The following is a 27,272-nucleotide window of genomic DNA, read 5'->3' as shown; positions in this document are numbered from 1 at the left end:
CTCACGTATAATTTTAAAATGTATAACCAAATGTATTTTAAATTAAACAACTGAAACCATTTTTTTTACATACCTGTCAAAATTTGAATTCAGATTTCTCCTACAGCAGCAGATGGAAACTCCGTCACTCAGTGCACTGAGATAGCTGCCTGGGCCCCATCTGCTCTTGATAGTAGTTAGGCATTTCAGCTCACCTTCAATCATTGCATACATTGAATTTATCATAGAATATCAGGGTTGGAAGAGACCTCAGAAGGTCATCTAGTCCAACCCCCTGCTCAAAGCAGGACCAATTTGCAGACAGATTTTTGCCCCAGACCCCTAAGTGGCCCCCTCAAGGATTGAGCTCACAACCCTCAGTTTAGCAGACCAATGCTCAAACCACTGAGCTATCCCTCCCCCTCAACAAGCATAAAGAGTGGAAAGGTCAAGGAGCAAGTGTTCAGATTTGGATTACATTTAGGATGGGAATCAGAATTGAGGTCTGAGTCCAACCCACGGCTAGGGTTTAGATTGAAATTCAATCCTGAAATCACTTGTTTCTCCTCAGACGCTGGATCCAAATAGTAAAAATCTTGCGAGATTTGTAGTTCTATGATTGCTACCCTCTGTATCACGGCAATCTTCCTACATCTGCAATGCCCCCAGCTCTTTACTTTGTTAGAGACTTCAGACGTGAAATTCCAGTTCATCCTACCTCTAAGAATAATGAACCAGCAGAACAAAGAATTCACAGATTTTAAGGCCAGAAATGTCCATTATGAATATCATCTAACCTACTTAAAACAGGCCATAGATAGAAAGCCACAACCCGGGCAGACCAACGCAACAAGAGGTATTGAAACAATGGTATTTGTTCTCTTTCACTTGATTTGGGACGTTATTTTATAAAACTCACCAAACCAACACTGGTACACACACACATGAATAACCTCTTTCATATCACTCATCAAATCTGGGCTCCCATTACAAAGAGTTTATTCCAATTTAGAAATCTATTTAGCACAGGTCACAATGTAAACCTCTCTCCCCACAAAATATCTATAACATGCCTTCACCTTTCACTTTTATCTCCAGGGTAGCCCAACTGGAAGGGTTTTCTGTGCATTGCAGGATGCCCTTCATGCCTCTGCTCAACGTGTGGAGTTGCACCACGTGTCAGAAGGATGCTTGTGAAATCACTAGAAGCAATGGCACAGCTCTAACTTCACAGTGGGATTTCAGGATGTCTTTCAGCCATGGGAAGGAATGCATGGAAACTCTAAAATGAACACTGCAGCAAAGAAAACTGCGAGGTGTAACTTTACAGGATGTGAAGGACTTCAGGCAAGAAGCATAATCAGAGGGCATCAGGAAACTACTTTTAATTAGCCCTGCTTTGTGTTATTCCTGCTGATGAAAAATAAAAAGAAATCATTCTGTCAACAGCTCTATCTATAGCATAATCCTTACATGAACTAATCTGTCAAACACGACTCCTCTAGCAAAACATGTTATAATCCTGATTCTCAGCTGTGTGAATCAATCATCCATTTCCAGAACACATTGGTCAACATCCCTGGAACCTAATATATTTTTATTACATCAGGAAAGCCAGCGGCGGAGCACCAAGTTATGAAACATTTGTCTGTTAACTGTGCAGTTTCATAGGAACTGTTCCCTGCTCCCAAGGTTACATTCAACGTGCCTGACCTGGAATAAAGCAATCAATCAAATCTCAACCTTCCTAATAGGGAGAGTATATGCAGCATGTGTTGATATTTATGGAATTAGGTAAGCAGAAGGGGTCCCCAGCATGAAGCTGGATTTTGAAGTGGACAGTATGAGAAGCTGTGATTGGACGAATACAGAAAAGCAATATTACATCTTTTAAAGTAAAGGAAAACAGCCTGATATAAATTAACAGACTTATGCATCGGAGATACTGGAGGAAACACACACATGCATGGTCATACAAAACTGCACCCTCACAAGCAGAAACTGCCTTTAAAAATATCATCTAGTACTTGTCTGTCAATATCCTATCAGCAGCATGTTTGGTATAGGAAGACTGCAGAAAGAGTTAAATTCCTACCCTTCAAAATGCCAGCTCTGATGGCTAGCATCTACATAGCGTACATCTATAGCCCCCATTTCTGAACACCTCACAATCGTTAATATGCTAATCCTGTGAGGAAGAGAAGAACCATTATCCCTATTTTACAGATGAGGAACAATGCGCAAGGAGATTAAGTGATCTGCACAGGTTGCACAGGACACTTGTGGCTGAACAAGGAACTGAACATAGGTCTCCTGAACTCCAGGGAAGCACCCTAGCCACTCCTCCATCCTGCCCTTCTATTGCATCATTCCAGACACACATCTGAGAGAAAGCAGAACCTGAAAGAAGTAAGTGCAGAGGTTGTTTGAAAATGGAGTTTTAAAAATTAATAAAGAGCCACAATATAATTTATCATAAGACATGAAGCCACATTTACAATAGGCTACTAAAACTGCACCATTAATTGCAGGTGCATATGTTTTGGTACATGCACCTGCATTTGGGATCCCTAACTGGGCAGTCATTCATGCAAATCTAGGAGTAGATATGCAGTTTATGCATTTTGCTTGTGCAGGGTTCTGACTGTTCAAACGGTACCTCTGCTTATATAGCAGGCACAGTTAGGAGATCCACTCACAATTTAAATCCAACATCTAGTTTTTCCCTGTGAGTCCTTAGGTTAGCAAATTAGCATCACACAAAAATAGAAAACAAAACAGTAGCTAACCAACTGAACATGAGCTCCCACTGCCTAGAAGTAGCTAAAAGGGCTAATGCAATCATTGGAGGTATGAACTCAAGAATATCAAATATCACTTGGGCCCTCTGCATACAGCCATTATGAGACCATAACTGGATAGTGTGTCCAATGCTGGTGCCCACACTTCAAAAGCATTGCTCAAAAATTGGAAAGGGTTCAGAAAAGAGTTACAAGAATGATTTGAGGTCTGGAAAACAGGCAGTATAGCTACAGGCTTAAGAAGCTCATTCTATATAGTTTATCCTAGAAAAGGTTAAGAGGTGACTTGATTGCAGTCTACAATATCTACGTGCGGTGCAGATTTCTGATTACCAACAGCTTTTTATCTAGCAGAAAAAGGCATAATGAGATCCAATGATTGGAAGCTGAAACTAGACAAATTCAGACAAAAAAATAAGGGGGAACTAAATTTTTGTAAATAGTGAGGTAATTAACCATTGAAACAACTTGTTTAGGGCTGTGGTGGCTTCTCCATCACTTTAAGTCTTTAAATCCAGACTGCATGTCTTTGAGAAAGTCGTGCTATAGCTAAAACAGAAGCTCTGGGCTTCATGCAGGAATCGCTGCTTGAAGTTCTATGGCCTGTGTTATGCAGGACGTCAGACTAGATGATGATAGAGCTTTTTGGTTTACAGTCTGAAGATGGGCTGAAGTACATTCAAGGAAACAAATGTATATTTAATTACAGCCCAGTTAAAAATGAAAGATGCCAACTAAACCCAGTCAAGAACAATAGGTGCAAACAGATCTAACTCTCACAGACAGAGAACAATTATAATGGGCAGTGACTAAACTTTGTTTTTTTAAAATGATGCCACCTGGCATAAAGAAAACAAAGTAGATAAATAAGGAATTCTATGCATAATAGTTGCTCCAAGGCCAAGTATTCTTATCTCACTGCTTTGTTTCATGGCACAAGCTAATAAGCATCTAAAAATTGTTTAAGGCTATTGTAATATAAAGCCCCAGAATTGTGTGTTCATGACAACTCAAAATAACTCAGGACAAGACTTCTAGCTACCTTCTTGTATTCTAGCAAGAGCACTAATGGCAGCTAGAGTAAAGGATGCCCAAGAGATTCCATTATCCTCCCTTGATTTCAGTCATTCCTAACTTTCTAAAAAGTCTTGCCTCAAAAGCGGAACTGTGTCAGTCCTAGTCTCTGTATGAAGGTTAACATTTCTGAAAAGGCTGGGTAAAAACACAGCTTTGAAGACAAGAGAAAGAAAAAAGTACACTTTCCCCACAGTAAAAAGATTTATTCTGACCTTTTTATTGCTACTGCTAAAGTGGCTGGGGTAGGAAAGCTGGAACTTGGTAGGGTGACAGACCTTGCTGAGACGTACACCTTTGAGAATTTTGGTGAAAGTTGGCTGAGTTATGAAGCTCTGAGAAAAGTGGATTTTGCACACACTTTTTGATGACATCAGAGTTTTTGCCATCAATCAAGCATTCAGAAGGAAGGCAGGCTGACTGAACTTGCATTCATGATTATTCTATGCGGTAGGAAATGGGTGGTGGTATGTCACAACATGCACCTCTTCTAAATACACATAGAACTCCTTAGTTGCCTCATTGAGCAAGGCATGCAATGGATGAGGAAGAGCTCTACAGGAGAATTAGGGCCTAATGCAAAACCTAGTGAAGTCCGTGGAGATTCTGAATGCATACCCTGCTTGAGACATAAAAACAGCCATGCTGGGTCAGATCAATTGTCCATCTAGCCCTGCATCCTGTCTTATGACAATGGCCAGTGCCAGATGTTTCAGCAGCAATGAACAGAACAGGCCAATTTATAGGGATCCATTCCCTATTGTCCAGTCCCAGATTCTGGCAGTTGAAGGTTTACGGATAACCAGAGCATAGGGTTGATGTCCTGACCATCTTGGCTAATAACCATTGATGGACCTATCCTCCATGAATTTGGACATGGCATTAAGGACTCAAAATTACAGAATTTCTTGTTTCTTTTAAAATACCTAGAAAATCCCATTAAAAAAGACACTATGCTGGTAACATTTAAGTTGCCCATTAAGGCATTCAGACCTAAAGAAAAAGATGTCAAAATTGCATGTGCAACCAGATTTGTTTTTTTTACATGAAACCTGGTGAAATTTGAGAGTTAAACTGAGCTCTGCATGGGGTTTCTAGATTTAGTTGATCTTATAATTCAATGTGAGAATCAAGGAGGCACCCACCTGTGATGAAACTGAAAAAAGATTCTACACAGGCCATGTCTACATCTAAAATTTTGCAGCGCTGGTTGTTACAGCTGTTTTAGTACAGCTGTATAGGGCCAGCGCTGCAGAGTGGCCACACTTACAGCAACCAGCGCTGCAAGTGGTGTTAGATGTGGCCACACTGCAGCGCTGTTGGGCGGCTTCAAGGGGGGTTCCGGGACGAGAGAGCAAACCGGGAAAGGAAACCAGCTTCGCCGCGGTTTGCTCTCTCGGTCCCGGAGCCACCCAGCAAACCGCAGGGAAGGAGACCTGCTTGCTCGGGGTTCCGGGACCGAGAGAGCAAACCGGGAACGCCGCGGTTTGCTCTCTCGGTCCCGGAGCCAGCCAGCAAACCGCAGGGAAGGAGACCTGCTTGCTCGGGGTTCCGGGACCGAGAGAGCAAACCGGGAACGCCGCGGTTTGCTCTCTCGGTCCCGGAGCCAGCCAGCAAACCGCAGGGAAGGAGACCTGCTTGCTCGGGGTTCCGGGACCGAGAGAGCAAACCGCGGCGAAGCTGGTTTCCTTTCCCGGTTTGCTCTCTCGGTCCCGGAACCCCGAGCAAGCAGGTCTCCTTCCCTGCGGTTTGCTGGGTGGCTCCGGGACCGAGAGAGCAAACCGCGGCGTTCCCGGTTTGCTCTCTCGGTCCCGGAACCCCGAGCAAGCAGGTCTCCTTCCCTGCGGTTTGCTGGGTGGCTCCGGGAACGCGAGAGCAAACCGCGGCGAAGCTGGTCTCCTTTCCCGGTTTGCTCTCTCGGTCCCGGAACCCCGAGCAAGCAGGTCTCCTTCCCTGCGGTTTGCTGGGTGGCTCCGGGACCGAGAGAGCAAACCGGGAAAGGAAACCAGCTTGATTACCAGAGGCTTCCTCCTTCCACGGAGGTCAAGAAAAGCGCTGGTAACTGTCTACATTGGATTACCAGCGCTGGATCACCAGCGCTGGATCCTCTACACCCGAGACAAAACGGGAGTACGGCCAGCGCTGCAAACAGGGAGTTGCAGCGCTGGTGGTGCCCTGCAGATGTGTACACCTTCAAAGTTGCAGCGCTGTAACTCCCTCACCAGCGCTGCAACTTTCTGATGTAGACAAGCCCTGAGAAGCAAAGCAACATTCTCCTGGGCCGTGGTTTCCAGAGTGGAATTTTCAGTCATACTGGTGCATGGCCCACATTGCAGACTCAGGAATGGTTTTTGTATTTTCTTACTTTAATGTTTCTGGCATCAAAATCCTTGCAAGGGATGAAAAGCTGCCAACAAGGTTCGCTAAGACACAAAGAAATCAAGGCATACATCACTAGTAGGGTGACCAAATGTCCCGATTTTATAGGGACAGTTCCGATTTGTGGGTCTTTTTCTTATAGAGGCACCCCCCACCCCCATCCTGATTTTTCACATGTGCTGTCTGGTCATCTTAATCACTAGAGAGTCAAAATTCTAGAGCAGTGAACAAAATCCAATTTGAAGAATGGAAATTCATTCCCAGTATTTGAAGCTAGCCGCTGCTGAGAGATTGCTCAGTCATATGTGCTGAGAAACCAGCCTTTGGAAAGTCATCTGCTGTTCATCTTAGATAAATCCAAAAATAACTGCCTCTAGCCCCTGAGCATCATACGTTAGCATCTTTCCTCAGTCAGAAGAAATGTACATGCACTACCAGAGTGAAAATGGAGGAAGGAAAGAGGCTTTACATTTACTCTATGCATAAGCTTGTTCTCGTTTATTAAAGGACTCATTGTCTTTTCCCAGACTGTATGCATCACACATGCATGCAGAACAAGCTGAGAACATCAACCACTTTTATTCCAGCTTGTGCAATAATGGAAAGTTTATATACAAGTGAAATTGAGATATAATTAACAGTATTGTCAACTCCTTGAATTAAAAAATCATGAATAAGGACTCGAAAAAATAATGAAATTGGCTTTAAAATACTGAGATTTTACAAAATAACATTTGGAGTTTTTTGTTTGCCTTTTTGCTTTTGACGCTTTAATGTTTGTTCACATTTCAAAGCATTTCTCTACAACCACGAGGACCTAGAAACTTACTGTTTATTTTTAATGAAAGCTGAGGTTTTGGTGTGTTCACATGAACACAGCTCTTATGGCTTTAAGAATAAAACCCACCAAACATTGCCAGACTCGTAATAAAATTGCCAGAGCTGGCAAAACTGTAGTTGCTCTGCAGTCTAGAACTGTAGAGCCAGATTTCAATTTTGGTTGTACAGAGCTCTTTTTATTTAATTTATTTATTTATATAAAAACCCACTACAGTACTACTGTTGTGGGAATAAATATTCATCTTATTCAGGTAACAGCAGGGAAAGTGTAAGATCTACTAGATATAAAAGGAGTGTTTAATCCTCCTAAATATTTTATTTTACCAGTCTGTTATAACTAAGAACTGATGTAAAACTGCAATTTCCATAGTTCACTTTCTGAAAACTCCAATAATTTATGCATTTTTATCCAGTTTGTGAGATTTTTTTCAGTGCTGGACTACCATGATGCCCCAGTGTTGAATGGTTAATAACACTATTAGTATTAGATTATTAAAAACTCTCGCAGTAAGAGAAATCAGATACAAGTAGCACTTCTAGCAGTGAATGTTCATATCTACCTGGGACAGACATCTTTTGCTGGAACCTCTACTATGTTTTGTCACCTACACTACACTACGTCAGTTGCCAAGTGGTAGAAGATCAGTGGTTATAATGGCAATAATGCCTCTGCCCTCTCTATATTAGCCATCCTAGCACTCTTGGAAAAGCACAAGTGGTGCAGTGGAGGGGAAATTCTTGAAAAAACACTGTTAAACAAGGCTCTAGAGTGATGTCTAATGCTAAGAGTCTAAGGAAAGTAGTGAGGAAAGGGAAGAGAACTGAAGGGAAAGTAGCAGGGGAAATGATGCAGTTACGTCACACTGTACTTTAAAAAATATTGCTTATATATTTTAAGGCCACCTGCAACAAAAATCTAGCAGGTGCCTATATATAATAATAAAAACAACAAGGAGTCTGGTGGCACCTTAAAGGCTAACAGATTTATTTGGGCATAAGCTTTCGTGAGTAAAAAAAACTGGACGGATTCATGCATCTGAAGAAGTGAGGTTTTTTACCCACAAAAGCTTATGCCCAAATAAATCTGTGAGGGCTCGTCCAGACTGGGGGGGGGGGGGGAAATCGATCTTAGATACGCAACTTCAGCTACGTGAATAACGTAGCTGAAGTTGAATATCTAAGATCGAATTACTCACCCATCCAGACGGCGCGGGATCGATGTCCGTGGCTCTCCGTGTTGATTCCGGAACTCCGTTGGTGTTGATGGAGTTCCGGAATCGATATAAGTGCGCTTGGGGATCGATATATCGCGTCTAGATTAGACACGATATATCGATCCCCGAGCAATCGATTTTAACCCGCCGATACGGCGGGGTAGTCTGGACAAGGGCTGAGTCTTTAAGGTGCCACCAGACCCCTTGTTTTTGCGGATTCAGACTAACATGGCTACCCCCGATACATATAATAATGTAATTTCAAGGAAGTTAACACAAACATTCAGAATAGTTACAGTAATTGGGCCTATAGCTATTAGAAGGCAAAACAAACAGATGAATGAGCATATTAACTCAGTTTTTTGATCTCATGAGAACACCGTAGGACAAATGCACAGGTAACTAATTAGTTTAGGATTACATAAGCCCTATATACTTACCAGGAAAGGGCAGAGGGGATAATTACGATACAATTACAAAGCTTGCACATAGTTCTATCTCCACGGGGCATTGTAAAGTGGAGATGCTGATTAGTCCAAGTCAAAGCTGGTCTCTGAAAAGTTCCCCTCCTATTCCCCGGGGGCATCTTTTTGCACTAGAATCTTAGGCAAGGTGTTGAACTCCTCTCCCTGCCCCATTCATCCATTCATTAACAAATGAGATTCTTTGGAAAAGCGTTTTCTCAGCACATATTATTGAGAGCACCAAAGAGGAGACTCAGGCCATGTCTACATCTAAAATTTTGCAGCGCTGGTTGTTACAGCTGTATTAGTACAGCTGTATAGGGCCAGCGCTGCAGAGTGGCCACACTTACAGCAACCAGCGATGCAAGTGGTGTTAGATGTGGCCACACTGCAGCGCTGTTGGACGGCTTCAAGGGGGGTTCGGGGAACGCGAGAGCAAACCGGGAAAGGAGACCAGCTTCGCCGCGGTTTGCTCTCGCGTTCCCCGAACCACCCTGCAAACCGTAGGGAAGGAGACCTGCTTGTTCAGGGAACGCGAGAGCAAACCGGGAAAGGAGACCAGCTTCGCCGCGGTTTGCTCTCGCGTTCCCCGAACCACTCTGCAAACCGCAGGGAAGGAGACCTGCTTGTTCGGGGAACGCGAGAGCAAACCGGGAAAGGAGACCAGCTTCGCCGCGGTTTGCTTTCGCGTTCCCCGAACCACTCTGCAAACCGCAGGGAAGGAGACCTGCTTGTTCGGGGAACGCGAGAGCAAACCGGGAAAGGAGACCAGCTTCGCCGCGGTTTGCTCTCGCGTTCCCGGAACCACCCAGCAAACCTCAGGGAAGGAGACCTGCTTGCTCGGGGTTCGGGGAACGCGAGAGTAAGCTGGGGAAGGAGACCAGTTTGATTACCAGAGGCTTCCTCAGGTATGCTGGGATACCTGCTTATTCCACGGAGGTCAAGAAAAGCGCTGGTAAGTGTCTATACTTGATTACCAGCGCTGGATCACCAGCGCTGGATCCTCTACACCCGAGACAAAACGGGAGTACGGCCAGCGCTGCAAACAGGGAATTGCAGCGCTGGTGGTGCCCTGCAGATGTGTACACCTCCTAAGTTGCAGCGCTGTAACTCCCTCACCAGCGCTGCAACTTTCTGATGTAGACAAGCCCTAAGAAACCCAAATACCATGTCACAACTGGGCCTCTGTTTGTTTGGGAATCAAGAGATGCCAGATGCATCAGAGGGAGTTTACTGGGTGAGCCATCCCATCCCAGCTTCTAGCTGTGAGAGGTTTAGGGACACTCCAACTGCTAGAAACTGGGACTTGCAGGCTGAGTGCATTACAACCACAAGGAGCTCCTTGCTTTCCTCTCTTCTTCCCCATAAGCTCCTCTGCCCTCATATCAGGAACTGTGTGTGTCCTTAATGTCCCCCCTCTCTTCCTACCATTGTGCCCCTTTCACAGACCCCAAAGGTTGGGTGTTGGTCCCCCTTCCCCTCACAAGAAATCAGCCATTACTGTCAAACACGGGAAGTCACACTTTTAGGAGCTTTTTTATCTTCCTTTTAGGAAGGAAAGCACAAGAAAAGCAATCCTCTCCTGATGGCATCCTGAAACATTATGTATGTAGGAATTCAATGTAAATTGGCCTGCAAATTTTACAGGTAGGATAGAATGAAAATATATCCCCTACTTCAAGTCCAGGCCAGTTTAATTATGTCATAGTACTCAGGCTGCAGGTGAGGAACAGGTGGGCAGTAATAGCAATCCAGTGTAATAGTGCCTCTTGCTGGTGGGTTTGAATGCGTGTGAATTTCATGCTTGCGAACAGTGTCTGATTTACAGCACTAGAGAGAGCACTACCCATGCAAGAGGCACAGCACCTGTGGTGGCCATGTGAGCTCCCCAGTGCTGTCCATCCAGGTGTCTTAACTGCAGTCCGGATGAACCACCCCTAAGGATGAAAGTGTAGTTTAGTTTTCACACTCATTCAGACTTTGGTCTCTATCCTGAGGATGCCAGCCAGGAAGACAGTTACGGTTTTGGCACAAGTGATTTGGACACTACAAACTGATCTGAAATCAAACTCATTTCATGCAGGGTGTTGAGCAGCTCTCAGGAATTGTTTTTGGCCACTATCAACCCGTGCTGAATTTGAACTACCAAATGACTGGTAAAAATTTTTGTACCCCTTAACTAATCCCATGAGCCATCTAGGAGCCCCTGAGAGCAGAAGAGTGGCTTCAGGAAGTACCCACCTGCCTTCACTAGTTCAAGGACAAGAACTGCCAACTGCAGCCAAAGAAAGAGAACATTGTTAGAGGTGATAAGAGATAATGGTACCCTCTTTGGACTATAAGAAGAGCAAACCCATGCTTGGGTGCTGGGATTGGGGATGGGAGCCACATTCCACTTTTTCCAAAATAACTCAGAGAATTGTCAACATGTTGGCCAGGCACTGAGAGTGAGTGGTCAGACATGTTATTTGAGTGGCTGTGCTTTCTGATAAAAGAATGATTTTTGGAAAAGCAACACACACAAACTTTTGGCTTTCTGGGGGGGCGGGGAGTTATCTTCCCGTCATTTATCTAATGAACGCTGTAGGCAAGGAGAAACAGAATGGTTAGGAGAGAGCTATCCGGTAGAGACCATGTTTTTGGAAAATTCCCCATAGTGAATCCTGTGTGTTTAAAGTATGCATACGTACTGAGAATGATGTTATGCACATTTCAATGGAAATTTCATACAGTGTCAAAATTCTATTATACGATCACAGTTTATTACACAACATTTGTAATTTCAGGGTGTAAGTTCTTTGCTTTGATTAGACTTAAGGGCCAGAGAACAGAACTCGCATAATGAAATGAAAGTGTCAAATCTAATTGCAATATCTGGCATTTGCTTTGGTGGGTGAATTACCCCCTTTGCCCCCAGGACACACTGATAGCTCTGGCTCAGATTTGGGTAGGACCTATCTAAACTTCCTCACAGGGCTCTGCAAAGTAACTCAATCTATCTTCTCTCTCAGGACCAGACTGCCAGTCACGCTGTATAGTATCAGCTTTCAATTGGGCTGAAGTGTCCTTTAGTAGGGGTGCCATTTTTGCCATGGTAATTTATGGGACAAGTCATATGGCAGTCATACTGAAGGACAAAAATTTTGCAAATATTTTGGAGGGGGAGCGGGGAGTGGAGGGGGAAATCCCTGACCCAATTCTGTACCCAAAATATCCTTTTTGTTTTGCCACCTCTACTACCAGCAAGATCCACAGTCCCAAGTAAGCATAGCACTATGTAGTCCTAGTAGACAGCATATATAAATCAGAGTGCAGCTTTTAAGTGTATAAATATCATCTCAAAGCCAAGTGGCACAGCAATATGCTGCCTGGAAGGAGATGGGAGCAAAATGTCTATCAGGGATGGTCTAGACAGTATTTGATCCTGCCATGAGGGCAGGGAACTGGACCCATAGACTCACACACTCATAGACTTTAAGGTCAGAAGGGACCATTATGATCATCTAGTCTGACCTCCTGCGCAAAGCAGGCCATAAAATCCTACCAATCCACTTCTATAACAAACCCCTAACCTATGTCTGAGTTACTGAAGTCTTCAAATTGTGGTTTGAAGCTCTCAAGCTGCAGAGAATCCAGCAGCAACTGACCCATGCCCCATGCTGCAGAAGAAGGCAAAAAACCTCCAGGGCCTCTGCCCATCTGCCCTGGAGGAAAATTCCTTCCCGACTCCAAATATGGCGATCAGCTAAACCCTGAGCATGTGGGCAAGACTCACCAGCCAGCACTCAGGAAAGAATTCTCTGCAGTAACTCAGATCCCATCCCATATAACATCCCATCACAAACCATTGGGCATACTTACCTGCTGATAATCAAAGATCAGTCACCAAAATTAATTGCCAAAATTAGGCTATTCCATCATACCATCCCTTCCATTAGCTTATCAAGCTTAGTCTTAAAGCCAGATATGTCTTTTGCCCCCACTACTCCCCTTGGAAGACTGTTCCATAACTTCACTCTTCGTCTAATTTCGAGTCTAAACTTCCTAGAGTCCAGTTTATACCCGTTTGTTCTCGTCTCCACATTGATACTAAGCTTAAATAATTCCTCTCCCTCCCTAATATTAATCCCTCTGATATATTTATAAAGAGCAAGCATATCCCCCCTCAACCTTCTTTTGGTTAGGCTAAACAAGCCAAGCTCTTTCAGTCTCCTTTCATATGACAGGTTTTCCATTCCTCGGATCATCCTAGTAGCTCGTCTCTGAACCTGTTCCAGTTTGAATTCATCCTTCTTAAACATGGGAGACCAGAACTGCACACAGTATTCCGATGAGGTCTCACCAGTGCCTTATATAACGGTACTAACACCTCCTTATCTTTGCTGGAAATACCTCGCCTGATGCATCCTAAAACTGCATTAGCTTTTTTAACAGCCATATCACATTGGCAGCTCATAGTCATCCTGTGATCAACCAATACTCCAAGGTCCTTCTCCTCCTCTGTTACTTCCAACTGATGTGTCCCCAATTTATAAGTAAAATTCTTATTATTTATCCCTAAATGTATGACCTTGCACTTTTCACTATTATATTTCATCCTATTACTATTACTCCAGTTTACAAGGTCATCCAGATCTTCCTGTATGATATCCTGGTCCTTCTCTGTGCTAACAATACCTCCCAGCTTTGTGTCATCTGCAAACTTTATTAGCACATTCCCGCTTTTTGTGCCAAGGTCAGTAATAAAAAGGTTAAATAAGATTGGTCCCAAAACTGATCCCTGAGGAACTCCACTAGTAACCTCCTTCCAGCCTGACAGTTCACCCTTCAGTATAACCCGTTGTTGTCTCTCCTTTAACCAGTTCGTTATCCACTTTCAATTTTCATATTGATTCCCATCTTGTCCAATTTAACTAATAATTCCCCATGTGGAACCGTGTCAAATGCCTTACTGAAATCGAGGTAAATTAGATCTACTGCATTTCCTTTGTCTAAATAATCTGTCACCTTCTCAAAGAAGGAGATCAGGTTGGTTTGGCACGATCTACCTTTAGTAAAACCATGTTGTAATTTGTCCCAGTTACCATTGACCTCAATGTCCTTAACTACTTTCTCCTTCAAAATTTTTTCCAAGACCTTACATACTACAGATGTCAAACTAACAGGCCTATAGTTACTCGGATCACTTTTTTTCCCCCTTTCTTAAAGACAGGAACTATGTTAGCAATTATCCAGTCGTACGGTACAACCCCTGAATTTGCCGATTCATTAAAAATTCTTGCTAATGGGCTTGCAATTTCATGTGCCAGTTCCTTTAATATTCTTGGGTGAAGATTATCTGGGCCTTCTGATTTTGTCCCATTAAGCTGTTCAAGTTTGGCTTCTCTCTCAGATGTGGTAATATCTGTCCCTGCCTGCAGGTATATGGGATCTTGGGGAGCAATTACCACACAGGTGGGGTGCAAAATAATCTTTATTAAGAAAATGCAAAAACAGGGAAAATTTAATAGTGAGGGGTATGGGGTTTGTTATGGGGTAGGCAATTGGGGAGGGAGTTCTTTTAGTATAGTATAGGGGGTTTCAATAGTGGGGTACAATACAGTGGGGTACAATACAGTTGGTAACCAACTAACACTGAAGTATAAATGTAACAGGTAGCTAACAATTTCTAGGTAAAGGGTGTGTCACAGCAGCATATAACCAACTAACAGTTATGGGTAAAATGTGTTAAATAACCAACAACTCTAGGTAAAAATGTGTCACAGTGGTGTAAATATAAAATGTGAGGTGTGTGAGAGAGAAAAAGGGTAACCAATGGGGTTTTATGCTAGACTTCAGTAATACAATTGAGGTTTGGCAGCAGTAGGAGCGGGGTGAACACGTGGGGGAAGGGATTAAAAGAGAGAGAGAGAGAGAAAGGCAGTGGTAGAGGAATGAGGTTAGGGGATGGGGGAAGACGAGCACGTGGTGGAGCAGAAACCAAAGATAGAGGCGCTACAGAGGGAGATTTAAACTCAGGGAGACACAGAGAGCAGACAGGCTGCAAGTTTAAACAGCAGAGAGACTGCAATAAGTGACTGGGGAGCTTGGGCGGGGGGGAATTGGGGCAGTGGGAAGACAAATTCAAATAGTAAAAACCTTATCTATCCCCTAACTTAATCAAACTTATATAAAATGACAAGCAGCTACAGAATACAACCAGGCAATGATTTTCTAAACTTATCTTAACCAACAATTAGGCAACACAACAAATATCACAGAAACTTACAAGCTCTACAATCTTAACAAACTATGACTTATTAAAAAAAAACAAGACCTATGGTGCACCTTATGCTATGGGGAGGTTACAGAGGGCAGAGTGGTATGTATCCAGGACCCAACTCCCGCTGTATCCACCGCTGTAGGGATGGTGGCTACAGCGGTGGATACAGCTGAAAGCAGAGAGCCCCAAGGCAAAGCCCACAGGAGCAGAGCTTAGCAGTGGCAAAGAGCCCTGTAGTTTAAGAGAGGTTTTAAGACACAGACCAAGGTTTAGCTTGAGTCTGTGTGCTGGGGAAACAGAGCCAGCAGCTAAAATAATAAAATAAAAGTATAGAAAGTTTTACAGAGGGATTCTTACCAGTCCCCAAGGCAGCAGCAAAGGCAGAAGCAGCAGCAACATCAGAAGAGGCAAGGAGGGTTCGGTACAGTCTCAATAATCAGGAGATCTCTCAGGTAGCAATTCGTTCTTTGTGGAGGGGGTTTTCAAAAACGGGGGTACGCTCAAAAATAAAACCAGAGCGGAGAGAGGACCCCCCAGAGCCCCTGGCTGATCAGACCAGGCAGCAATGCAGGAACCTTTCTGAGGTGTGTTTCAAAAATGTCTGGTTTTAAAGGCAAACTTGGGCAGTTTCCCACCAGTAATCCTGATAGGCTCCCTCTGTCACAGGGGAGGGGGCACAGAGGAAAAACTGAAGGTAAGCCCAGAGACATGCCTGGACATAGTCCTGTGCAATAGGTGACTCAAGAGCACATGAGACTATGACTCATGCCCAGGATCTTAAAACCACAATAGGCCTTGCAGCTCTGGACATTGCCTACCCTACACCAAGCCCAGGTTCAACGAGGTGATAACAGGACTAACCCTTTGAAAAGGGCAGTGGTCCCACTTAGCATGCAGCACAAGTGGCCATCCCTTTGAGAAGGGCAATGGCTCTTGTTAAACAACTTAAAGGGCCCTCCCTTTGAGAAGGGCAGTGGCCCTGGTAAACAACTTAACAGCCAGGGAAGGGCGGCCACAGGAGAACAGAAAACAAAATGGAGTCTGGGGAAACAAAATGGAATAGGGGAATAGCTGTAACGGACAATATCCACCTCCATATCTTCATTCCCGTTTGTCATCCTACCATTATCCCTACGCTCCTCATTAGCCTCATTAAAGACTGAGGCAAAGTATTTATTTAGATATTGGGCCATGCCTAGGTTATCCTTAACCTCCATTCCATCCTCAGTGTTTAGCGGTCCCACTTCTTCTTTCTTTGTTTTCTTCTTATTTATATGGCTATAGAACCTTTTACAACTGGTTTTAATTCCCTTTGCAAGGTCCAACTCTACATGGCTTTTAGCCTCTCTCACTTTATCCCTATATGTTCTGACCTCACTAAGGTAGCTTTCCTTGCTAATCTCGCCCATCTTCCACTCCTTGTAGGCCTTCTGCTTTTTCTTAATCACCTCTCTGAGATGCTTGCCCATCCAGCTTGGTCTGCAACTCCTGCCTATGTTTTTTTTCCCCTTTCTTGGGATGCAGGCTTCTGATAGTTTCTGCAGCTTCAACTTAAAGTAATTCCAGGCCTCCTCCGCCTTTAGATCCACAAGTTCTTCAGTCCAATCCACTTCCCTAACTAATTTCCTTAATTCTTTAAAGTTAGCCCTTTTGAAGTCAAAAACCCTAGTCCCAGATCTATTTTTGTTTATCCTTCCATCTAGTTTGAACTGAATTAGCTTATGATCACTCAAACCAAGGTTGTCCCCTACAACCATTTCTTCTATGAGCTCCTCACTACTCACCAAAACCAAATCTAAAATGGCATCCCCTCTTGTTGGTTCTTCAACTACTTGGTGAAGAAATCCATCAGCTATCACATCCAGAAAAATCTGAGCCCTATTATTGTTACTAGCACTTGTCCTCCAGTCTATATCTGGGAAGTTAAAGTCTCCCATGATCACACAATTCCCATTAGTGTTTACTTCATTAAAAACATTAAAGAGGTCTCTATCCATATCCAAACCAGATCTCGGCGGTCTGTAGCACACCCCAAGCACTATCTCAGGGGAGGCTCTAGTAGCTTTCTTTCCCAATGTGATTTTTGCCCAGACAGACTCTGTCTTATCCATTCCATCACTTCTTATTTCTTTACAGTTAACCTCATCATTGATATATAATGCTACTCCACCACCTTTGCCTTTATTTCTGTCTTTCCTAAACAACACATAGCCTTCAATACCCGTACTCCAGTCATGACTACTATTCCACTCGATGACCTCTCAAGGTCCCTTCCAGACGTAGAGTCTATGAATCTGTGAAATCTAGATCAGCAGGTTGGGGGGAGCTCTACAGTGGCAGTGTTCTCTAGAGGGAGTGCCCATACAAATCACAACTGGAAAAGACCTATTAGATCATCTTCTCTAACCCTTGCCCCTAGAGGAATTTTACCTGCAGCATATTCCCAAGTGTTCTCTCCTGCTCAGTTTGAAATGAATCATGACGGGCTTCCAATTATTTCCCTGGGGGAGGTTATTTCACAGCCTCGTAGGCATTATTGTTAAAACTCTTTTCCAGAGCTCAGTCCTCAATTTTCCTTCTCTTATTGACATGCCACTACTTCTGGAACCACTGGGAATAATCGCTCCCCTGAACATTCATGCCATTCACATCCTCATGGATTGTTATCACAGCCCTGTTGCCATCACGGAGCCAAGCTATATTTCTTTTAAGCTTTCCTCATCAGTTAATCCCTCCAGCCCCTCAACCAGCTCTCTTGTAACCCCCCTTTGGCTGACCAGAGGAGCTATGCTGAGAGGCTACAGCCACTGTGCCACATGCATTTTTCTTGTTGGAGTCTATGTGTTCCTGCAAGGGAAATGAGAATGGGAGATCCCAACAGACACCCCCAAAAGAAAGAAGCAGATTATAGCTCTGTTTTTCAGTACTTCCCCCCCACTCCACTCCACTCCTGGCCCCCCATGCACACAGCACTTTCATTCATCTTGCAAGAATTTTAAATGACTTGGTAGGACAGGAAGCATCTACAAATAAACCAGAGTTCACATTCTGTTGAACAAACTCCAACAGATTGTAATGAACAAATGTCCTCTTACCTGGAATATGATTTTCATGTAAGTGACAAGTCAGCAAGTCAGTTGATCTCTTCCTTTGCATCACAATGGGGATAACAGAGATGCCATCAACACCATTTTTTTCCTACCCTGCTGTGCTCTAAAAATGTATTCTAGGAATCTTAAAGAGCAGGAAAGTAAAAAAAAGAAATGCAAGTTCAGCAAACAGAACTCCATAATATTTATTCAACCTTTTTCACAGGGGATAGGAGCAGAGGGGAGCTGTTTTAGTTTATATTAAGCTTTCAGAAGTATTTATTCAGCAGTTCCAGATACAGACACGGCACTCCAGATTTGCTTTACATTTTTCCAATAACCCAGATTTACTGCATTCTAATTAAAACACACACCATGGAGCTTTTGCAGCTCATGTAGGGAGTCTCAAAACATTTAGCTGGAACAAAAAACTACTGGCCTGAATGAAAACAGTTTGTTCTCTTCCTTTCATAGCATTTAATATTGAATCAAGTGCTAAAGAAACTTTAAAAGCAGGCTAGGATTTAATTTATAAAAGGCCTAACCTACTGCCAGCATACAGACTGAAAAATTATCTTCTAATATGTGACCTAATACTGCTACTTCGTTGTGCCTACTACCCTGGATCTCCCTGCTTCCTGTTGAATTGCACGTGCTCTTACTCTCAATGGATCTTCCCAAGTCCCGCTCAGATCATTTTCTTCTCGTGTCCTTGTCACAAACTAGATGTTTTTCCAGAACCATGCACAAGCAATGGCTCTTTCCTTCAGCTTAAAGCATACACAGTTGGAGCAGCTGAAGGTTTGGTCTAATGAACTGGAAAAGGTTGGGAACTACTGAGGTAGGACAACAAACACAGTGACTCTTACATGTTGCTCATAAAGTATTGGCCATTAAAACATTTTCCAGTTGCCTTAGACAACTAAGTAAGTGGTTGCAGTTAAATGACCTGACAATTTGTGATATACAAGGCATTTCCTATTAGGAAACATATGGGAATACTGCTGCAACTGAGGTAACTGTATCTAGCTTTGATTAAACTGGCAATTTTTTTGTAAGGGCCACCACTGGAGACAGCCGTTTTATGTTCTGATCCAAGTCCCACTGATGTCTGTGGACATTGGGTGGGCTTTCTACAGCTCATGGCCTCCCTTGGTTCACTGAAAATAGTATGAGGCTGTTAGAATTACAGTCATTCCTCCTGATTGGAAAGGAGATCATCAGGATGCAAATATCAGTGGAAGAGCTGCTTAAAAATTTCTGATGGAACCGTTTTCTACTGGAAAATGATGATTTGATTAAAATTAAAATATTTTGTGGGAACATCAATTTCATTACAATTTTTGATCAAAAATTATCCAAGCACTTGTTTTGACTTTATCATTTGGACTCCGAGGTTATATTATAAATTAATCAAATATAAGTCAAAATGAAACACTTCAGCGTCATTGAAATAAATCACTTCCATGAGGTTGTTTCTATATTTCTGAAACAATTATTTTCAGAATTTTTGTTTCATGTGAATTTTGACTTTTTATTTTCTGATTCACAAGGAAAGGAAATTTCAAAATGTCAGAATCCCCAAGTTTTGACCAATCAATACAAATCAAAAAAGTTTGCAGATGATACCAAACTGGGAGGGATTGCAACTGCTTTGGAAGACAGAGTCATAGTTCAAAATGACCTGGACAAAATGGAGAAATGGTCTGAGGTAAACCGGATGAAGTTCAATAAAGATAAATGCAAAGTGCTCCACTTAGGAAGGAACAATCAGATTCACTCATACAGAATGGAAAGAGACGGTCTAGGAAGGAGTACGGCAGAAAGGGATCTAGGGGTTATAGTGGACCACAAGCTAAATATGAGTCAACAGTGTGATACTGTTGCAAAAAAAGCAAATGTGATTCTGGGATGCATTAACAGGTGTGTTGTGAGCAAGATATGAGAAGTCATTCTTCCGCTCTGCTCTGCGCTGGTTAGGCCTCAACTGGAGTATTGTATCCAGTTCTGGGCACTGCATTTCAAGAAAGATGTGGAGAAATTGGAGAGGGTCCAGAGAAGAGCAACAAGAATGATTAAAGGTCTTGTGAACATGACCTATGAAGGAAGGCTGAAAGAATTAGGTTTGTTTAGTTTGGAAAAGAGAAGACAGAGGGGACATGATAGCACTTTTCAGGTATCTAAAAGGGTGTCATCAGGAGGAGGGAGAAAACTTGTTTACCTTAGACTCTAAGGATAGAACAAGAAGTAATGGGCTTAAACTGCAGCAAGGGAGGTTTAGGTTGGACATTAGGAAAAAGTTCCTAACTGTCAGGGTGGTTAAACACTGGAATAAACTGCCTAAGGAGGTCATGGAATCTCCATCTCTGGAGATATTTAAGAGTAGGTTAGATAAATGTCTACCAGGGATGGTCTAAACAGTATTTGGTCCTGCCATGAAGGCAGGGGACTGGACTTGATGACCTCTCAAGGTCCCTTCCAGTCCTCGAGTCTATGAATCTAGGGTCAGATTCTTCAGTGTGCCTGGGCTGCTCCATTTTGGCAAAAAGTGTAACTGCGTTAAAAAAAATTAGAAAAGTTCATGGAGGACAGGTCAATCAATAGTTATTAGCCATGATGGTCAGGGATGCAACAAATGCTAAAAGCTGGAACTGGACGAAGGGATGGAACATTTGAAATTGCCCTGTTCTGTTCACTGCCTCTGAAGTATCTGGCATTGGTCACAGTCGGAAGATAGGATAATGGGCTAGATGGACCATTCATCTGACCCAATATGGCGATATTTAAAGCAGCTGTAAAACCAGCATTACAGGCCCCCTGCCCGGGGAAATCCTTGGTTTGCACAGAGGCAACATAGCAGCTCTTACACCACACTATTCCCCAAATCCCTAGTGCAGGGCATGATTGGGGCATTCCTATGTTCTGGCAATTTTAAGCTGCAGGAATGGCCGCCTGGAGCCATAGGCGTGCTCTATTTTTATACCAGCTGCCTGAGATTGTTCTAGTTTATGCCAGGGACCAGCCTGACATATAGAAGGCCATAGGCGTGAAGCCATCTTCAAATCCCTTTCATCCCAAGCTGTAGCTGAGCACAACTTGGCTGAAGTTCAGGATCTGGGCCTTGACTAGCATTTCTAACAGTGGCAGCTCTAGATATTTTGCTGCCCCAAGCACAGCATCATGCCGCGGGGGGCGCTCTGCCGCTCGCCAGTCCGGCAGCTCCGGTGGACCTCCCGCAGGTGTGCCTGCGGAGGGTCTGCTGGTCCCACGGCTTCGCTGGAGCCGCGGGACCAGCGGACCCTCTGCAGGCATACCGCCGAAGGCACCCTGCCTGCCGCCCTCCCGGTGACTGGCAGAGCACCCCCCACAGCTTGCCGCACATGGTCTGGAGCCGCCCCTGATTTCTAAACAAGTGACAATTGCCATACTTTAAAATAAACCTGCAAAAATCCTACTAATTGTATCCCACAAGCTGAAGCTGTCAGGTGCTAAAAGTTTGGGAGCTTGATAAATGATCTTAGTACTTTCAGTGCTAGCTTGTGATACAGAGTACCCCGTGTGATAGAGGCTAGCAGGTGGTGGCAAAAGGACAAAGGCTTAGTTACAAAGATTTAAACATTTGCAATACACAAATTTAGGTGCTTATGTCCCACTTATTTACAGTGAGACAAACTTCCAAGTGCCTAAGGCCCAGATCTTCAAAAGGTATTTAGGTACCTAACTCACATTGAAATCAATGGGAGCTAGATGCTTAAATACCTTTGAGAAGCTGAGTTTAAGTCACTTTTGAAAACCGGATTTAGGAAACCAACAATTTGGGGCACTTTTTAAAATTTTACCTACATGCTTTTTTCGCCAGACTTTTTTTCATGCTCCATTGTTGCCATTACTGCTTGTCAAGGTTTCTTTCCCCACTTTGAACTTTAGAGTACAAATGTGGGGACCTGCATGAATACTTCTAAGCTTAATTACTAGCTTAGATCTGATAACGCTGCCACCAGCCAGAAATTCAGTGTCTGGCGCACTCCCTGTTCCCACCCCCAGACTTTCCCCTCCCTGGGTTGCCATGGGAGGCTTCACCAATTCCCTGGTGAACACAGATTTAAACTCCTTGGATCTTAAAACAAGGAGGAATTAACCATCCCTCCTCCTTTCCCCCCACCAATCCCTGGTGAGTTCAGACCCAATCCCCTTGGATCTTAGAACAAGGAAAATCAATCAGATTCTTAAAAAGAAAGCTTTTAATTAAAGAAAGAAAAGGTAGAAATTCTCTGTAAAATCAGGATGGAAAATGCTTTACAGGGTACTCAGATTCATATAGACCAGAGGGACCCCCCCCCAGCCTTAGATTCAAAGTTACAGCAAACGGAGGTAAAAATCCTTCCAGCAAGAAGAAACATTCACAAGTTGAGAAAATAAACATAAGACTAATCCGCCTTGCCTGGCTATTACTTACAGTTCTGAAACATGAAAGATTTGGATAGCCTGGATGTACGTCTGGTCCCTCTTAGTCCCAAGAGCGAACAACGAACAAAAAAAACAAACAAAGACTTCCCTCCGCCAAGATTTGAAAGTATCTTGTCCCCCTATTGATCCTCTGGTCAGGTGTCAGCCTGGTTTATTGAGCTTCTTAACCCTTTACAGGTAAAAGAGACATTAACCCTTAACTATCTTTTTATGACACTGCTAATCTCTGGTTTATTTTGACAGTGTAGTCATTTAACCAATCATTTGGAACCCTGCAAATCCAAATCAAATTTTGTTCTAGCCAATACTCATATCTAAACCATTTGTACAGATCATGCAGCTACAGTAACTGCACAAGTTCCATACGTCCCATAAAATGTTGCACACACTCAATCCCAGATGTCTGCAATGACAGCTGAGGGCACTCAGCACCTGGTAGGATTGGACCACTCCAAGTGCAAGGATCAAGAAAAGGGAAAAAACTTTTAATTCAATAAATTAACTAGGTCTGCCATTTTGTTAAAATTAATAGGTCTGATTCTGAATTTTATACATTTCTAGTTTTGCAAAATTAGCATATCCCCACTATGAAATAGAAAAGGATTTTAAAAGCCCAACAGCTCTTTTAATAGCATGCTGAAGGGACTGTAGGAGGGGCAAGGAATTTGCATAGAAGACAAAAGTTAAATACTTTCTAGCCCATTTTAAAATTGGCTCTCATGCCCTGCCCTGCATTAAAGATCCCTAAACAAACCTTTCCAAAGGTTTGATTCAACTCCCCCTGAAATCAAGGGAGAGACAACCAGAGGCTTTGACGGGAGTTGAAGCAGGGCTCAAATGCATTCTTCAGCATGGAAAAAGAAACCCTTTCAAAGGCCCCATTCAGCAGAGCACTTAAACACATGCTTAAGTGCCATCCTGAATAGGAATGCATTTAAGCATGTGCTTATGGGCTTTGCTGTTAGTCAGGGTCAAAATATTGATATATACTGAACTCCTTTATTGCTAACAAAGCAGCAGACTTTATGCTAAAGACAACAATTTAAGAACTTTATTTCTCACTATTAGGCAGGGTCCATTTCAAACATTTCTGCTAAAGGAGAAAAAAGTGTCAAAACTAAAACTTCCCCCCCATAACACCACACTGGGAAATGTCTGACATAATTACATTCAAAAGAAAAGGATCTGTTTAAATGAAGATTGGCAAAATCCCTGCCTTTAGTGAGGGCATTTATTTGACTGAAAATTAAATGTTGATTTCCAGAATATTCAAGGTTGTAAAAATCCGGCCTTTTGGACATATATTTCTGCGGGACATCTCATTCTTGTTTGATAGCTATCCATCAAAAGGAGTGGTTAGCTCAGAGATATGACAGAAGTGTCTTCTACCAGCAGCGGATATCCAAGTATAGGAACTCTGTCTGCTACAGTAACCTCCTTAAAGAGGACCAGATGAATGTGCTGGGGGTGCAGATGGTTTAAAAAGAAATAACTTGTACACAACAGTGAAAAATATGTCAGGAAGTGCAAGAGAAAATAGTGCCATTTTAATGACTGTCTCAGAGTTAAACAGCACAGTGTTGTTATGCAGAGCATCAACATTACCATATCACAGGAGACCAGTCACATATCTAGCCTCTGACAGTGGCCAAGAGGTATGACCGTCCTTGCAATCTTATCATAGCTAGCACAACAGCAAATGTATAACATTCTCATTCAGAGCCATCGCAAACCTTTTGGCACTCCCTATGTGATTTGCCACAATAATATTCTGCAGCTTTAAGTTCCATGATAATTACCCAGTTCAGTTACTCTCTTCTCAGTGATTGCCAACATCAGGTTAACCACTTCTGTGCCACACAATTTATGGACATACAATTATTTATTCAATGTAGCAGTTCTTAGCTGTACACTCTACCCTTCATTATTATTTGTATCTAGGTCTCCAGAAAAGACTTACACAATGATTCCTAGCCAGTAAAGCACTAAACAGTATCAAGAAAATCGGATATGTGCTAAGGGCACTTTGAAATTTGGGCAGAGGTCTGAATGGAGGGAGCTGAGAGTCAGGAACTCCTGAGTTTTAATGCTTGCTTTGGCAGATCCCATTGCCTAAACAAATCACTTACAACCAAATTTTCAAGAATAGTCAGGTCAGCAATACTGGGTCTGGTTTCTAAAGCTGTAGCATACCCACGATTCCCAGCACCTCTGAAATGCAGGCCCTAATTGATTCAGATCGGGATCTCAAAAATAATCACCCCAAACATATGAAAATGTTGGTTTCAGAGTCTCCATCTGTAAAATAGGGATACTTGTCTGCCTCACAAAGCTCTGGGGGGACTAATTAGTTAATTGATCAGCCATTTATCTGGGTGTTTAATCAATGTGCTCTAGAGAGGACTATTTCTGGCCAATTTTGCCAAGGTCTGATTCTGCTCTTATAAAATCCATGTCAACACTCCCACTGTTTGCAATGAAGTAGGATCAGATTCATTAGTGGAAGGGCTGTGAGCTGGGAAGAATCCTCTCCTTGCTACATTCTTCCCATTAGCATTAATGAGAGTTCTGTGCATTCCTGTCACAAAGCCAAGCACCAAACACTCAGACCAGAGTTATAAGAAAAGCCCCATGGCTCACCATGGAACGACTCGCCTTTGGATCTTGTTACCACACAATGATTGTCAATTAAACATTTACACATAAGAGGAAAGACGGTGTGTGTGTGCAGTTTCCGGGAATTAGCCTAAGCATATTCAGAACATGCATGCTAATGTTAAATGCATCATTTTTAGCAGGGCCTCAGCCTGCTTTGCCTTTTGTGCCCATGTTTTGTACACTTGAGGATACAATTATTAGTATTTGGATGGCAAATGTTCTGATCTACACCACACGCTAATATTTAAGCTTGCAGTTACAAATACAGGTACAAATAAAGGAGGCAGCTGTGAATTCTGTGGGAGTTGAAAAGAGATGCTGGTGAAAACTGTAGTCATAATTTGCACCAGTGAAACGGAGGTGAGGCTTTTAAAAATGTTGGCCAGTAGGACTGGGTGAGCTTTTATGTATGTGGAAAACAAAAGGATGTGTTTTAGAGAATAACAGGCATGAATTCAGCCACTTTCGCCTTTTAAAGGGATGGAGGTTGTACATCTATATCCTCAGCTACAAGACAAAAACCACATAACTCTCTCCCCAGGGCCATAATTGGAAGCAGCCATAAAACACAAGCTACCTCAATCCTGCCTAGAGATGGATCCACAGCCACACGTTCCACAAACCCAGCTGGAAAAATACTATGTTAAACATCCACCCAAAGACTCACTTGCGAAATAAAGAGTGCAACATGAAGAGACAAGAATAGGGCCTCGAGTTTTTCATGCTCTGTTATTTCAGCCCTTTGGTGGTTTAATGTCTTAATAACCAGTGTCACAAATCTCTTCTCCATACTTGTGTGAAAATGCCATTAACATCAACAGGAGCTATATGGTAGTATACAGAACCAGTCCCTAAGAACACTACTCTCTATTCAAGTTGATGGAGCTATAATACCATGTTTCCTCTCACTGCATTCCTACAAAGCCAGCAATCTTTAGCAACTACCCAGCTTCCCCAACTTGTTTACTCTTCTGGCTAGGGCTGTGATTTGCTACATGACATGTGGTGCTATAATTTCCACCCTGGTCTCCAGAAAAGTAGTTCTACAAACCAGCTTGATTAGCCGTCACTCAAGATTCCCGTTCATTTGATAAATCTAGTGCCTTGGATTACATCATTTGAGAAAACTGAAACACAAGTCAGATGGTTAAGGCATTAATGACATCGCTGTAAAGGCTCAACAATGCAAACCTTCCCTAAACGAACCGTCTTGACCTTTCCCGTACTGACAATCAGTGTGACATCATGTGCAAAGGAACTTTAAATTTAAACCAGGTGCAGAAAGCTGCCTGGCGTCTCACGACTGCTATGCAAACCACTAACATGTGAGGAGCTATGCTGAAATAGTAAAATGGAGGCAAGAAGAATGCCAAGCATGGACAGGGCCCACTTACTAATAAAAACAGGTATGAGCAGCTGCTGAGGTGGAGACATAAAATCTGCCATGCCCTGCTCAGCAAAGGTACAGGAGCTTGATCTAACACTGTCCAAAACCAACTCTGGCTGGAGCAAAGGGATGTTTAATAATATATGCATAGCAGATCATGGATATTAACACTCATGCACGTGAGCAGGTTTTTATTTACACAGATACTATAATTATTCTAGAAACAAGAAAGTGAGAATTTTCCAGTCATAAATCCTGATGTCCAAGATTCTGTAGCTTGGACTTTTCAAACTGTATCAGGTTAAAACTTGGCGCACAAGTTATCCGGCTGAATTATTATTTATACGGCACCCTGGGTAAGCATGGTGTTTTACAGACTAATAAAAAGACATGATATACCTCTACCTCGATATAACGCTGTCCTTGGGAGCCAAAAAATCTTACTGTGTTATAGGTGAAACCGTGTTATATTGAACTTGCTTTGATCCCCCTAAAGCACTGCTTTACTGCGTTATATCCACATTTGTGTTATATTGGGTGGCGTTATATCGAGGTAGCGGTGTACCTGTCCAAAGCAGCTTGCATTCTAAGTAGTGTCTCAAACTCCCTCCCACATCCCTTTTTAAAGTCAGTCAGTCAGTCAGTCGGGTAACTCTCA

The sequence above is a fragment of the Gopherus evgoodei genome, chromosome 4, assembly GCF_007399415.2.
Source record: "Gopherus evgoodei ecotype Sinaloan lineage chromosome 4, rGopEvg1_v1.p, whole genome shotgun sequence".
Taxonomy (NCBI): Eukaryota; Metazoa; Chordata; order Testudines; family Testudinidae; genus Gopherus; species Gopherus evgoodei.
The sequence above is the reverse complement of the archived record's forward strand: the minus strand, read 5'-3'. Positions refer to the sequence as shown.